This window comes from Sus scrofa, chromosome 4 (genome assembly GCF_054392235.1).
Source record: "Sus scrofa isolate SSC_HxYL_T2T_F1_AM1 chromosome 4, Sscrofa_HxYL_maternal_Yorkshire_Landrace_v2.0, whole genome shotgun sequence".
Lineage (NCBI taxonomy): Eukaryota > Metazoa > Chordata > Mammalia > Artiodactyla > Suidae > Sus > Sus scrofa.
In genome coordinates this window covers 18271687-18288547 of record NC_139386.1, presented here as the reverse complement: position 1 = coordinate 18288547, position 16861 = coordinate 18271687, and the positions used below count along the sequence as shown (strand labels likewise).

General features: G+C 41.1%; 1 long non-coding RNA gene across 2 annotated transcripts in view; it reads left to right on the top strand.

Annotated features, from left to right (window-relative positions):
- LOC102159324 (uncharacterized) overlaps positions 1-16861 on the top strand; it is a 538926-nt gene that overhangs the window by 47334 nt on the left and 474731 nt on the right. The window contains exon 1 of one of the 2 annotated variants that reach the window (XR_014843421.1): positions 8843-9235. The exons of the other annotated variant lie outside the window; for it this stretch is intronic. This is a non-coding gene — a long non-coding RNA (uncharacterized LOC102159324). Of the gene's footprint in view, positions 1-8842; positions 9236-16861 lie in introns of those variants that run through there. 2 annotated transcript variants of the gene reach the window in all.

Here is a 16861-nt window from a genome sequence, read left to right as displayed (position 1 = left end):
TGTCATTTAAATTCATCAAATCACAGCCAAGCAGCTAAATATTCCTGTGAAAAAAATTCCCACACATATTCATCTATACGTTATTGTGCATAGTATAAAGGTAATTGATTAAACAATTATGCAGCTGAAACAATGTAATGGTATTTAAACCTATGTTTGAATTATGTCCTCTTATCTTCATGGAAAAGAATAGTGCAAAATTATTGTCATATGAAAAGATAATGATGCAAAGAGTACATAGACAAAAAATATAGGAAAAGAGTATCATGGAGGTAGAGTATTTGTGTGTGTGTGTGTGTGTGTGTGTGTGTGTGTGTGTGTGTGTGTGTGTGTGTGTTTAGGGTCACAATCGTGCCAGATGGAGGTTTCCAGGTTAGGGGTGGAATTGGAGCTATAGCAGTTGGCTTATGTCACAGCCACAGCAATGTGAGATCTGAACCGCATCTGTGACCGACGCTACAGCTCACGGCAACACCGGATCCTTAACCCACTGAGCAAGGCGAGGGATGGCACCCTCATCCTCATGAATGCCAGTCGGTTTGTTAGCCAGTCGGTTTGATAACCGCTGAGCCATGACAGGAACTTCTAGAGTATGTTATTTTATTACATTTGTGCTATTTGTCAACTTTAAAAAATAACTAAGGTAAAATTCACGTAACATAAAATTTTCTTTTACCATTCAGTGGCCATTAGTACATTCTCAGTGTTGTACAACCATCAACACTAATTCCAGAACATTTTCCACTGACCATTCAGAAGCTAAGTATCCATTAAGAAGTAGTTCAGTAGCTCTCCACTCCCTCCAGCCCCCAGCTCCTGTCAACCACTAATCAGCTTTCAATCTCTATGAATTTGCCTACTCTGGACATTTCAAATACATGGAATCATATAGTATTGTAACCTCTTATTTCTGGTCTCTTTCACTTAGCAAAAGATTTTCATCATATATTAGTACTTCATTCCTTTTATGGATGAATGATATTCCGTTGATTGGATATACCAGATTTCGTTTATTCATCAGCTGAGGAACATTCAGGTTGATTATTTTTTAGCTATTATGAAAAGTGCTGCTATGAAAATCCATGTGCAAAGTTTTGTTTGAACATATGCCTTCAGTTCTCTTGGTGTATATCTAGGAGTGAAATTGCTCTATCCTACAGGGATCCTATGTTTTATTTTTTGAGAAACTGGCCAAAATGTTTTTCTCAGTGATTGCAACATTTTTCAGACCACCAATAATGTATGAGTTCAAAGTCCAGGATTTTGTTACCATTTAGATGGTCCGGGTGTGAGTGGGAGTTCGAAGATGTTCCTCAAGAACATCCCTTGAGGACAGTTCCTTTCAAAATCTATGAAGTAAAAAGACAAGATCTGTGGAGTAAAAAGCCAAATTATCTTCTCTATGCCTACACAACATTGAATGGTGGGACTCTCGTAGGAGAACAGCTATAAATGCTTCTTTTTGGAAAAAAAGAGGAGAAATGGGAGGCATATAAGAGTTGTAAGTTCACAGCAATTCTGAAATTGAGCAGGGCACAAGTTGGTAGTTACTTAAGTAGGATTAAAGACTTGGAAACAGTTCCTGGAGTTCCTGCTCTGGTGCAGTGGGTTGAGGATCCAATAGTTGTTGCTCCATCTTGGATTCCACCCCCAGCCCAGTAACTTCTATATGCTGTAGGTGTGGCCAAAAAAGGGAAAACAAACAAAAAAAGACTTGGAAACAATTTCTCATGACTCTTGGCTCCACTTTCTGAGGTATTGTTTTCACCCTCAGAGTTATCTTTCTTTCATGAAAGGTAGCCATGTCTTCAGGTTTGCAGCTTTCTTAAGGGATTCTAAAGACCTCTTTTTGTTTTGTCCATATCTGTTTCATTTAATCCAAGCTGGCACTATTTCTGCCAGCTCATTTTTTAAAAAACGTTTGTGCATCTCCTAGGAATCCTATAGGGTTCATTTCGTTAGACAAAAGCCACCTCTACAAATACCTTTATGATAACGTCTTCTTTCCTTCAGCTTCTGCTGAGACTGTTGTTGGACAACAAATTTCTTCAATGTCCTGTTGTTTTACTACATGGATTTGTCTTAGATCTAAGGTCTTCATGAATTTAAAGACACATGTCCCAAATGTAGCATCTTAGAGTTCAAGCAGAGGTTGGAGGTCAGGGAGGGTAAAGCATCCTTAGAATAAGTCAGAATGATGATGTCTCAAGTTTCTACCACACGTAACTTGTGAGGCTTAATTGGTTCTGCTCCTGCCAACATAGAGTGCTTGCTCAAGTGAAAAAGAGAAAGGCCCTCCTTGTTATCACCCACCTATCTCTGCTGAGTGTTGTGACTCACATGTTCAGGCATAGCTGAAATTCTGTTGACATTCTAAAAATGAATAATGCATGACATAGGGCTGTGTCCCAGAACTTGTTTTAATTATCTAAATTTTGCACACATTAATATGCCTCCCAAGAAGGTGACTTGTTTAAGTATCACAAGAAAACGAAAGAGAGAAAAGAGCTGCAGAGAAAAAAAAAAAAGGTTTTGCCAGATTATTTCAGTGCTTTGGTAAGTGCATTTGAATCAGTAAGTGAATCTATTTCAGTATAAATTTTACTTAGAGAAAAATCTGTTTCTCTCTTCCCAAATAAGTAACTATTGAACATTTGTTTGAAATAACACTAAATTATTAGTTACTGTGAGAGTGCCTGGATGTCTTGGTGTGAACCTGCATGCAAATCTAACAGGTAAGCAGTAAAATGATGGAACAAGATTGTGGACTTGTTCCCATACATTGTTGTGAGTTGTAAATTATGCCTAGGGTTCTTAGGAACAAAGACACCACTCAAAACTTCACCCTAAAACTTTTTGCAAGGAACCGAATATTTGTGTCCACAAAATTCATGTTGAGGTCTTTACCCCCAGTGTGATGGTATTAGGAGGTGGGAATTTGGGGAAATGATAAGGTTATGAGGATGGAGCCCTCATCAATGGGATTAGTGCCCTTATAAGAAAAGATATAAGACAGCTTGCAACCACCCTCTTGGTTTTTTGCTATATGAGGATACGAGGAAAAGATGTCTGTCTGCAAACCAGGAAAAGTGCCTTCAGCCAGACACTGGATCTGCCTGCTGCCACTTTGATTTTGGTCTTTCCAGCCTCCAGAACTGTGATAACATTTGATGTTTAAGCCACTCAGTATCGTATTCTGTTATAGCAGCATGGACTGACAATAAGGCACTGTTTCACAACTTCATGTGAATACATGGAGGGGTTTTGTTGCTGTTTTTGCTCTAAGAAGAATATAGCAGATGATTTCAAATAAAATTATCCATGTGCTCATTTGGTCTTTTTATTGAAGTAATTAAGAATAATTATTTTTATACTTCTGACATAAGTGATTTTCCTAACCAATTGTAAAATTTACCTTTGAGAGAAAAATGAGCTTAGATAGTCATGTATAAAAATGGGAGTTCCCATTGTGGCTTAGTAGGTTAAGAACTCAGGTAGTGTCTGTGAGGATGCGAGTTCAATCTCTGGCCTCACTCAGTGGGTTAAGGATCCAGGATTGCCACAAGCTGTGGCATAGATCGCAGATGTGGCTCAGATCTGGTGTTGCTGTGACTGTGGGGTAGGCCTCAGCTTCAGCTTTCATTTGACCCCTAGCCGAAGAACTTCCATATGCCATAAGTGTGGGCTTAAAAAGAAAAAAAAAATGAATTGAAGGAGTTCCTTGGCAGTGCAGCAGGTTAAGGGTCCAGCAGTGCCAATGCTGTGGCTCAGGTCACTGCTCTGATACTGGTTTGATCCCTGGCCCAGGAAGTTCTGCAAGCCATGGGCGCAGTCAAAACAACAACAACAACAACAACAACAACAACAACAACAAACTACTATATGCCAGGCTTTATATTAACTGCTGACTATACACAGATAAACAAGGAGTATCCTCAACACTTAGAAAATAGTACAGGAGACTATTTGAATATAATACAAAAATTAGGAGTTCCCATTTTGGCGTAGCAGAAACAAATCTAACCAGTATCCATGAGGATGCAGGTTTGATCCCTGGCCTTGCTCAGTGGGTCAGGGATCTGGTGTTGCCGTGAACTGCGGTGTAGGTTGCAGACGTGGCTTGGGTCCTGTGTTGCTGTGGCTGTGGTGTAGGCCAGCAGCTCTCGCTCCAATTCAACCCTAGTCTGGGAACTTCCATATACTATAGGTGCGGCCCTAAAAATAAAAAAAAAATAATAAAATAAATTTGCTGCTAGGTGTGATGAATGCTGGGGCACAGGAAGTCATGAATTTGGTGTCTGTTCCAACAGCAGAAAAGTGCTAAGTGAAGTTGGTCATCAGTTCATGCCCCAAGACCATTAATATCTCCAGAAGTTCAATCTGTACACATTAGGTTACTATAAAGACCATGTTGAATAAACAGTTGGCTAACCCAGCAGGTGACTAATAGCTTTTTGCTTACTTTGGGATAAACCCTGTGTGATTCCCAGAAATCTCTTAATTGTTTGATTATTTAACTGAAAGTTCTTGTCTGTTAAGACTTTAGAACCTTTTAAAGTCCTAGTAAGTATTAGTTTTTCATGCTCTTAGTCATTGTAGGCTCATTTCCCCCTTGTTCCTGCCAACAGTTATAATATAGGTTTGTTTTCAAGGTAATTCTCAATACATGTGGTGGTGCCTGCTTTAACTGTGTCCTCATGCTAAAGCAGTCCACTGTCTCCCTTTGCCTGTGATCAAGTTATTCCAAGTAGAGTCACAGTGTTCAGCTAAGTAGGTGACCAATAAATGTTTTTAGAATGAATATGTGAGTTATTTATTGTGGACCAATTTTCAAAGCCAGTTCCCTGATCCTGTTGCTTGAATACCCTGCACTGCAGCTGCACACCTTATTCTGCACCAAGGGCATGAGTGCTAGGTGGTTGTTCATGGCTCACCTTGTATGATGATGTGGAGACTTCTGAAGGTAGGTGTTATCTTGAAATGAGGCCTCTCTGTATTCTTTGGAGTCCAGTCCTCCCCATTAGGCAACACACTGTAAAGATAAACCTTCCAGAAGTTTCCGTCGTGGCTCAGCGGAAATGAATCTGGCTAGCATCCATGAGGACACAGATTTGAACCCTGGCCTTGCTCAGTGGTGTAGGTTGAAGGCTCAGTTCAGATCTGACGTTGCTGTGGCTGTGGTGTAGGCCAGCTGCTGCAGCTCTGATTGGACCCCTAGTCTGGGAACCTCTGTGTGCCACGGGTGCAGCCCTAAAAAGAAAAAAAGAAAAAAAAAAAAAAAAAGATAAACCTTCCATATAAATAACCAGGCATTGGCGTAAGCAGAAGACCTTGTCCTCTGAATGACACACAGAGTCTTGCACTTGGGGTTTACTTTTTATCTAACATTCTGTTCCACACACTCCTTGTGTCCCAGTTTACTCACAGTTGACAGTATCAAGAATCCTACTCAAATCCTGCTAACCCTACCTACAACTAATCTCTTAGCAACCATAGTTTTATGCTTTGTTGATACCTTTTCACAGAAGCTCCAAAAATCCTATCTTTTGCTTTTTACTTTTTGAGGAAATGGGGTTTTTTGCTTGTTTGTTTTTCTTTTCTTTTTTTTTTTTTGTCTTTTTGCCATTTCTTGGGTGGGCCGCTCCCATGGCATATGGAGGTTCCCAGGCTAGGGGTCCAATTGGAGCTGTAGCCACCAGCCTATGCCACAGCCACAGCAACGCAGGGATCCGAGCCGTGTCTGCAACCTACACCACAGCTCACGGCAACGCCAGATCCCTAATCCACTGAGCAAGGCCAGGGATCGAACCTGCAACCTCACGGTTCCTAGTCAGATTCGTTAACCACTGAGCCACAACGGGAACTCCTAGTTTGTTTTTCTTTTTAAAGCCACACCTGGGGCATATGGAAGTTCCGAGGCTGGGGGTCAAATAGGAGCTATAGCTGCCAGCCTATGCCACCACCAGAGCAATGCCAGATTCAAGGTGCAGCTGCGACCTACAAGCAGCTTGTGGCAATGCCAGATCCATAATCCACCAAGTGAGGTCAAGAATTGAACCTGCATCCTCATGGATACTAGTCTGTTTCTTAACCTGCTGAGCCACAACGGGACCTCCAGGAAATAGTTTAAACATCCTTCTACTTACAGCTTTAAAAAAAAAAATGACTGAATCATCCACTTAAACCAATATAAGGGGTGGACAAAATTAAATCAAATTGGAGGGTGCATCACTGGCGGTAAAATAGATGTATTTTTGCCACTGCGTTGAGAGTTGAGTAGCTGCAATGCCTAGTAGGGTTTGCAAGCCTCTACCTTGAACAATCAACCAAACTGTCAATCCCACTTGTTCTAAAGCCAGTTAAGGAGGTTCTTCCAACTGCAGACATCACTGTTACACTTTTACATTGATTATAATAGAGAACATTACTCTCACCTGAGGTGCTTAAAGGGCAACTCTAGATTCTTATCAAAAGCAAGGAAAGCTCTTAAGAGCAAAAATGTTGGAGTTGGAATGACTGGGACTTGAATTCTACTTCTACATTTTTGGTCAATTGTTGCAACTTCCCTGAACATCCGTAGTTCCTCATCTTAGTGTGGAAATAAAAATAACATAAATCAGCATTAGTAATAATGGATGTCTTCTTCCTCCCATCCCTGCTTTAGTCAAAAATTGGTTCACTCAACACTGATTCTCCTTTGCTTTTCTCTAACATAGAGACGAGAAAGCTAAATATTCCATTTTCCTAGTTTCTATCTAGCTAGGGATGGTGATTGACATAGTTCTGACCAATGATGTATAAGTTCGGTCTGGAGGGAAGGGCTTCCATTAAGTTGAAGACCTTTGGTCCTTCTACCTTATTGCTGACTGGGGAGCGGAAATGACAGCTGGTGGTGCAGAAAAACTCCTGCCATCAGAGAAGGATGAGAGTCATGTGACAAGGATGGTGGGGCAAGAAGATACAAAAAGCCTTGGTCTCCAACAATATCATTAAATAAATATTCAAAGATACTGGGCAGGCAAGAAGTTTATTCATTAAAAAAAATTATTATCTAATCTTCCAGAGAGATGAGTTTTCTTCCTATTACCATAGCATAGAACCCATTTCAGAGTTCTCGCATGGCTCAGTGAGATAAGGATCCCGAGTTGTCACTGATGTGGCTCTGGTTACAGCTGTGACATAGGTTCTATCCCTGGTCCAGGACCTTTTGCATGCTATGGGTGTGGCTCCCCCCAAAAACTCATTTCACATAAACAAGTCATCTGGTTTTGCTATTCTAAGCAAGAATGCGCCTGCTGACGGCTGTGAGTGACATTGCAGAATGGCTGAATGCTGGAAATCTTGTGCGGTTCAACCCTAAACATTTGGCAGAGTCAGGATTCAGACCCAAGTCTTTCTGATTCACTCACATGTTACCCTGATGCCAGGTACTCAGCAAACTCTTAAAGAAAAGAAAATGTGCTGATTGACTGATGGATTTAATAGGTTCTTTCTATTTTTACATTAAAAAGTCTCCTCTTTCAGCACAATCTCATACTGACGCTGAAACCAAAGGCTTCCATTAGCTGATTCTTCTCCCTGTAGAAGTGAGAACTGAGCTGGGTGACAGCTGAAATAAATTTCATGTGGCATTGGCCTTGAATGTGCTGATGAAAGGCACGTTCTGAGGTTCTTTGGCTGGGCCCCACGGGATGACACACTAGTGGCCTTAGAGGCATGGGACTGGGGAACCACGCAGAGAAAACTGTCAAGCGCGCATACAGCAAGAATGAGCCTCCGCCTCGGGTGGCCTTGCTTGTCTCTGTAATCGTAGCCCTTTTAAGGGATCATAGCAGAGACAGCAAATTCCACATTAATCCACTTTTTAAGAACAGAAGAGATGTTGTTCGCTATCAGCCAATGAGCTGTAGTGACTCAAAAATGGGTCACAGAAATTGCCTTTTGCCCAGGTTGAAGGCCAAAAAACATACTGGGCATTGTGTCCAAAATGGGATTAAACTAATCTAGGTCCAGATAGCTTACAACCTCTATTATCTGGCTTAGTAAAGCACTGTGTTCGCTGGAAACAGAATCTAGATTTCCTCCTACTTATCCAAATCCTGAGGTAGTTGTTTCAGACGCAACATGCTTGGGACAGCTATATATTTCCTCTTAAATGCTCTGTTGCTTGTTTCTAAGAACAAAATGAAGAAAGCCTCAATTAGACATTAATTAGTAATGTTTTTGGGGGGGAACCTGTGGTGTTCAGAATTTCATGGGCCAGGGATCAAACCTGCGCCACAGCAGTGACAACACCAGATCCTTAATAATTAGGCAAACAGGAAACTCCAAAAGATAGTAATTTTTAATCAGGAAGATAGTATATGTTCATGAATAAATTTTAGAATAGTAGCAAAAGGGAAAGAGGGGCACCCACTCTGTGCTGGCCCAGGACATTCATCCACTTGGCTTTTCCCATGGATGAAACAAAGCCATCCAGTTGTAGGAGCTGGGCTGGAGAATGTGAGAGGGAGGGTCTTTCTCTACCCCTAAGGACCCAGGGCATTAAAGAAGTCCTGAGCGAGAACGGCTCTGGCACAGTGTGCTATGGGGTCTGAAACACTGTCCAGCTTGGCCATGCAGGCTGGATTGCACGTACGCTTTGGGAAAGTGGTGAAAGCAGCCAGGTAATCCAAATGTCACCATATGGACACTGACCCAAGAGGCGGGATGGGCAGATGAAGCTTCTATAACAGCCTATGCCCCAGGGGAAAGACCCCTCCTACATTCACAGTGGCTCTTACCGCGCAAGTGGCAGCTGACCACAGCAGCTGCATTGAGCCCGGGCTCTTCTTGGGCTCATGGCTTTGGTGGCCAGGGGGGCATGCGGTAGCACAGCAGGATGCTTGGGTAGTGAATGAGCCAAGGGTGCTTGATGGCTTTTACTCTGAAATAGAGGCAGCTGCAGCTGCATTGAAAGTGTGCAGCCACCGTGGGACTAAATGGCTCTCCTCTCTGCAAAATCGCGGCTAAATATTTGACCTGGGGAAGGCCTGCAGGAGAGTGGTAGCCTGAAAGAGGCCAGAAGAAACTTCTGAAGATAACAAAGAGGGGGCTGGAGCTGGAGCTGGAGCTGGAGAGGTTTAATTTCATTCAAATATTCAAATAGCTAGGTTTGACATTATTTGGTATCCTACATGGGTGAAGAAGAAAGTGTACACCTATCACTGCCTCTCTCCTCAGAATATTCACTGAGGTACGTATTATTAGCTATGTTTTGTGGATCAAGAAACCGAGGTGGAAAAAGATTAAGTGACTTGCTCAAGGTCATGTGGTTGGCAGGTAGGTGGCTACCAATTTGGCCTGTAAGATGTGTTTTCACTGCAAGTTGCAGCATCTCTTCTCCAGACCAAGCCTGAACGTGCTAAGTTAACATGTAAGTGCCCAATTTTACCAGAATGAATTATCCATCCCTTTGGGCCATCTGATAACCAGAAGAAGCACATAGCTTGGCAAGGAGACCCTATTGTTACTGCATTTTGTAACAGGCATTATTCGGGTAGAGCAGGATGACCTAAGATGTGGAATGAAATTGCTCCAATGTCTAGGAGCTGCTCCTCTATCCTTTTTTTTTTTTTTTTTTAAATTTGGCTACACTTGTGGCATGCAGAAGTTCCTGGGCCAGGGATTGAACCCATGCCACAGCTGTACCCAAAGCCACAGCAATGACAGTGCCAGATCCTTAACAAGTGAGGCCCGAGGGAATTCCATATTCTTATCCTTTTTAGAACACTCAGGTCAAGTGCGGTTAGGCTAGCATAGCAGAATAAAAGTTCACTTGCCTTATAGGCAGCTATTGGCAGGAAGCCCAGCTAACTACGTTCAGAGGCTAACTCAAAAACTGTTTCAGGGGTTGCCAGCAGCAATGAAATGATACTAGGCATGGTTTCTGAACTTGAAATTACAACAGTCCTGTAGTCAGTGACCCTTTATGTGCCTCACCATGAACTCCCTTCTGAGAAAAGCTTACACAACTACTTACTTCAGTGTTTGCCGACTCGGATGCCTACAAGGGTCAGGCCTGTGAATAAACGAGTGAAGCTAGTTTGACAGCAGGGAGATTTCAGGACTATGTTGAACTGACAGCTTCTGGGACTTTAAACAGGTCACTCAGTACTCAGTATTGGTTGACCGTTAGTGTTTTCTGACACTCCAATTTTTTAAGGGTGGCTAGAAATCTGGGTTTTTAATATGAAAACATTCTATTTAAAAGTGTCGGTTGAACATTAAATTAAAAACAAAACTGCATGAGTCAAAACTGTGCAAATCAAAGCAAACCTATCTGTGGCTGGTTCCAGCCTCCATGTTGCAATCAGCACCCTGCACAAAGGTTTCCTGCTTCACTTGCAGCACCACTGTGCCGCCTCCTGCCCCCTGCTGACTGGAGAGGAAATGGCCCTGGGGCGATGGAGTTCTCTTTAGCTTCCCCCAGAAAGGACTGGTGGGAAGCCCAGTACTGGAAGGTCACTGTTTAGCTCAATCAGATTCTTGCTCTCCTGGAATTGGATCAGAAGAAAGAGAGAGTTAAGTCATAGTAACAGGAGAAGAAGCATATCCGGAGACTCACCAAGAAACCATATTCACAGAGCATTCAAACTGGGTGCCTGCTGCTGAGAGGCCGATCACATGATGGAGTGGCTAGCGCTTTTGCTGTTTACAGTGGATGACTAGAGCTAATGCTGTTTTCTGAATGATCAACAGATTTTTCTTACTGTCCTGTTGTATCTTTACAATACAACCGACTGTACAAGGTAAACCTGAGTATGTCTGGGAATCCTGTAATTTCAGAGATGCTGATCAATGCCACAGCCTGTGGCCTCATACATGTATTTGTTTGTAGAAGAACAACCATTCTTCCTCACAACAATTGCCTCTGATGAACATGTGATCCTGCCCCTCTTGCTGATTGGATAAGCCAGAAATACCTCTGCCAAGTTGAACCAATCAGATTCTATACCATAGTCATGTTGAATCATTCAGGAAAAAGGCCTGAATAGATAATACAAGCTCAGGACTTGAGGCTCTTCTGGTGAGATGGCCATTGCTAGTAAAATTCATTAAGACAGTTTATAAAGTCCAGCCAGAAGTGACTTCTGCTTTCTTTTCTAGCCTCATCACTCATCTATCTCCCTAGAAACATCCCAGCCTTCTTTCAGGTTGATACAAGGCTGTGATTGTACTGCCTCAGGGCCTTTTCATGTGCTATTCTTTCTTCCCAATGACTAGTTATCCCCTATGAGGACTTTCAAATCCTAGCCCAACGGTCACTTCTTCAGGGAGATCTATTCTTTTTTTAAAATTTTTAAAATTATAGTTGATTTACAACATTCTGTCAATTTCTGATATACAGCAAAGTAACCCAGTTATTTATATATATATATATATATACATATATATATATACTTATATTTATATACATTCTTTTTTTCACATTATCCTCCATCATATTCTGTCACAAATGATCAGATATATTTCCTTGAGGGAGATCTATTCTTAAACTTCAAATTAGACCAGAGCCCCGCATTCTCCCCTGGCCCTCATTACACACTTTTGTGGCACTATAGATTTTCTATTTCTTTATAACCTGAGTTCATTATGGTTTTCCTTCCTGTATCCTTTCCTTATCACAAAAGTAGTTAAGAGTATTACTCTGGGGTCATATTTTTTTGGCTCAAGTCCTGGTTCTACTATTGACTAGGTAGGTGACTTTGAACGTGTGACTTAACCTCTCAATCTTAGTTTGTTCACCTACAAAATGATAGTAATAGTAGCCAGAAGGCTTCCTATATTCTCCTTTGGGCAGCCATTGAGTTTGAGTGATATTTCCATCTTTTTGTCTGTCCTCATCTTAGTCTTGCAGAAGACTAATGCTTTTTGGAATGTCCATTTAAATGATTTCATTCATAGGATTTCTTTCTGCTCTTAGGTAAGAAAAGAGGTTCTGAGCTCATTGTCTCAAGAAAATGATGGCACGTCAGAAGAAGAAACAAGGAGTCTTTCTTGATATTTGTATTTCAAAAGTCTGGGCCTTCCAAGAGAATCTGAAAAGATGTGCATGAACAGATTATCCCAGAGATTTGTGAAAATGCAAAGGAGGAAAGAGCTATAAAGAGCCCTACTGAGTTTCCTTGTACTGTCTGGCATAGGTACAAAGAATGACCATGAGTGATTGGGATGTTAGCCAGGAAAAAGTCTGTGATCAAGAATGGAGATGATGGATTCCTAACGTGAATGAATCAATGACTGAAGACAGGGAGGGAGACCAAAGAGGGGAAACAGCTCAATCTATGCCTGTGAAGTTAAATAATAAATCAAATCAGATGCTCTCACTGCAGTGATACAGTAGCACTCCCTAAAGTTCCTTCAAATTAGAGTTAAGAGAGAGACTCCTCAATTCCTTAAGGTTAGCCCCCCCCCCCCCCCGTAATATGGGAACTTGCAATAGGAATAAAGTTGAGAAATTAAAACAAACGAAGAAAACAGGAGCTTCCTTTTGTGGCTCAGTGGGTTAAGAACCTGACTAGCATGTATGAGGATTCGGGTTTAATCCCTGCCCTCGCTTAGTAGGTTGAGGATCCAGCATTGCTGCAAGCTGCATAGTCACAGATGTGCCTTGGGTCTGGACTTGCTGTGGCTATAGTGTGGGTTGGCAGCTACAGCTCTGATTTGACTTTCTAGCTTGGGAACTTCCATATGCCATAGGTGTGGCCCTAAAAAGACAAAACAAACAAACAACACAAACAACAAAAAACCAAACTTATTTCTCACACATTTAAACTTGGAGTGACATATTTTCTAAGGAGAGTATATGATGAGGTTGTCTTGGCACCATTTGATAGAAAGCTTATCTTTTTCATGCGGTTCACAATAGCTACTCCAGAGGTACCCAGACCACGTACAGTCCCTTGAGTTCATCCTTTCCTGGACAGTCTCATCAGCAATGACAAGGGTGATGGGTAACTACCCTTGTTAACATTAATGACAACTCTGGCAAGGAAGGCCACTTGGGACCACTTCCCTGGATGAGTGACTGGGTTTGTGGCAGGCACTTTAGAATTTATGAACTCCCTTTAGATAGGGTATCCTTCGGCCATAAAGCTTTGAGGATAGAGACAGGACATTTAAGTGGATTAAGATTCATAATATAGAGTCCCATTGGGTGCTTCAATTAATTTCATATAGGTTTTTGTAGTATTTTTAGGAGAACATCGTTAGAGATTTGGCACTGTGTGTTGGGGGGACTTTGAGGCAAGGATAGGTGCCCATAAGGTGTAGGTTTCAAATCATAAGGTTGGGCAGAGTGGATAAATCATAGTTTAATTATTGCTATGTTAATAGATTGAGGATGGTGAAATTTCTGGTCTTCTTGGTGAGGCCAGATGATAATTGAACAGAAACTTATATAAAATAGAAAGCAATTAAGAGAGTGAACCATGTGCATGAAGGCTAGCTGAAGGATCTGGGAATATTTACCCACAAGAAAGAGAGCTCCAGGTGATACAATTGCCAGATTCAAATATTCAAAAGCCTTGGAAGAGAGATTACATATATTTAGTCTGGCCCTAGGCCAAATCTAGGTTCAGTAGTTAGCTGCTGTAGAAAGGCAACTTTTAACTCACAACCCAGAGCAGGAACTCAAATGTCTGAGATGTTGGAGGATTGAATGGGCGGAATTCATGGCCAAAAAAGGAAGTCAAGCATAGGTTGGCAGCAATATCATAGAAACAAAGTGGTGCAGTGTATTAGTTGAGACTTAACAGAATTGGGTTCCATTGTTGGCACTTACCAAATATAGGACATATAGCAAGTTGCTTCACTTTTCTTCTTCCGTTTCATAATCTTTAAAACGGAGAAAGTGCGTAATTATTGGCAAGGTTCACATTAAATCAATTTAGTCCTTGGTTGTCTAGAGAGGGGTGCGTGTGTATGTGTGTGTGTGTGTGTGTGTGTGTGTGTGTGTGTGTGTGTTTGTGTGTGTATGTATGTGTGCGCGCGCGTGCTTGGTATTTCTGATTCCTCCTAACTTAAAGTTTTATGGTTCTAAAATATTTAGTAGATAAAAAGTGAAAGAATGAACTATTCTTCTGCATTCCTTAGGTATTGTCCAGTATTTTGAAATGAGCCTAAAAGCCTTTGGATGTGCTCCAGTTTCTTATGACACTGTTTTGATGTGGTTTTCTCCAATCACAAACTCAGTTTGTAACAGGTGGGAAATATCTGACACTCATTCTAGTGCCACCTAAGACTGAAAAATGTCCCTCCCTTTGCTTGTGCAGGATGAGGTAGGAGGATTTTTTTTTTTTTTTTTTTTTTTTTACTGCGGAGTTGAAAGTGACAGAGAAGGATGAACAATCACAGCTCAGTCCCCTGGTTAATGGTACAATTTGATTGTGTTTACATATCAGACTTGTGTTTGGGGACCTCGGAGCCTCTGTGCACGTTTATCAAATTGCAAACAGCACCACTTATGTGTGGCGGGTGATAAAGCACTACCACACAGCTGAGCAGCTTTCCCAGTAGAAGATGATTATTTCCCAAGATAAAAACCGGCTACCTGATGCCAAAGCAATTCATCAATTCAATGACACACACACACACACACACACACACACACACACACACACACACACAAAGAAAGAAAAGAAATGTCAGACCACTCACGCTTTTGGTGTAGTGTAGGGTGAACAATTGGTTGATTGACTGGGTTTTGGCTGTAAATACACCCAAAGCAAACCTAAAGCAGCATTAGGAGTTCATGGGAATTTTCATCATGTCTTCTTTCCTGCTAAACTTTCTTTATGGTTTCCAATTTGCTCCCCAGTTAACTATAGGGGTTGAAATTAGGTCTTCACAAACCCATGATTGGGTTTGTTTGCAAATAGGAATTGTGGTTTTCATTTCCAATCTGATGGCACTGTGCAGTTTTCAGTGATAAGGTATATGGATGAGGCGGTTTGATTTTAAAGGAAGAAACTCTATCCTGAAATGAATACACTGCAGAGCAGACATCTCAAAATCTAAGAGCAGCTGCCGTTTGAGTTTTGGCTTTCTAGCCACAAGTAAGGTGCAGTAGAATGACCCTGGGCTTTCAAGTCAGAAAGAACTCATTCATTTGTTCACTTATTTACCATGTTTTCGTTGAGTTCCTTTTTATGGGCCGAGTACTATGTGAATTTCTGGGGATTCAGCAACAGATTGACAAGCCACCTGTTCCCATATATGTTACAACTTATTAGGGTGGTGAAGGTGGAGGGGCCAGATAATAAACACTTAATATCTTGGCCTCTGTATCCCCCCACCCCACCCCTGCTTAGCCTAGAGTAAGTTATTCAATAGTATCTCACACATAGCAGAGCTCAGCAAATGATAGTTTTCTCACCTTCTCTACTCCCTACCCTACAGGGCCCTAGAGAAAGAACAAGCTGTCTCCTTCTCAGTTTTGGTTGATGCCTTTCTTGAGGCCAGAAAAATGAAGATCCCTGTCATCCATACGAACTGTAGGTAGATTTGGGATAAATTGGATTATTGTTCAAAGTTCCTGGGAAAGTCTGTCTTTTAAGTCCCAGAGCTAATCACTTTTTTTTTTTTTTTTGCATTTTGCCTTGCCAAAGAGAATACTTGCAGATGAACTACTTTCAACCCCAAATGCTATTTCTTTTTTTTTTTAAAGCCTAGCACAAATAGCTTCTCTTGACAGCAGATTTATTTTATCTTTTCCTGAATTTCCACAAATTAAGGTATTTAAGAAAAGCTGTGCATAGAGTGGTCCTTAGTCACTCTCCAGGAGGTAGAGGTTGTTTTGGGGTGCTCTTAGGATGACTCAGGGTTATCTGGTTTAGAGATTGGGAAATAGAAGAACAGATGGTAAAAATCTATTGATAGGGAAATAAATATCATTATTAATTGATGATTATAATTGTTAAGTGCAGACACAATCTATGATGGGTAAAAAATGCAGCCCATAATGCTATTTTCTCAAATAAATTATGTCTGAGCTTCACACAATTGAATCGAAACACAAATATTTGTACTACATGAAGCCCATGAGAAGTTGGGGGAATGAATAAGATGTGAATTAAATATTCCCTTTACCCTCTCTCATCACCCTTCCCTTGCTCCAGGTACTTAGGTTGTATATTTCATCCTTAGTGTAGATTTTGTATATGATACCAAAATGATTTCTCCTGGGAAACTGAGTAAATTTTTATTATGTAAAGGAAAAATATTTGAAAATATTAACATAACTCCCACTTTCCCCAGAAGATGCTTGTGATACTCTGGTAAATCAGTCTAGCTCTTTAGTTGTGTTAATTGGACAAGGTACCAAAGGGAAATCTGGAAAAGCCTAGAAGAGACAAGAAGGATTTTCATTGGAAAACGCCAAGAGTTATTGGCAGAAATGAAAAAAAAAAAAATCCAGAAAGAATAAAGAAACTGGGGGGCAGAAAGCCTGTTGGGAGATATCTTGAGAACTTGGGGATGAGGAGAAAACAGATTTTGTGAGTAGCTGCCATATATAAAATACATAGAGGGAATGATGAAGGGAAAAAGAAGCTTTTAAGAAGTTTGGCTCTGCATTTTAAATGTAATTTACTCCTGGCCTTTCTTAGGAGAGTATGGTAAAGATATAAATTCCATTGTAGTTTTTGTGGCTGCTGGGTAGGGTTTTTCTTTTCTTTTTTTTTCTTTTTTAATGCAATAACAAGGAGAAATGGGACCTCAAAATGGCTTTATAAAGTTTGACTTTTGAGTTCTTTTGTAGTACAGTGGGTTAAGGATCTGGCATTTTTACTGCAGTGGCTTAGGTCAGTGCTGTGACTTG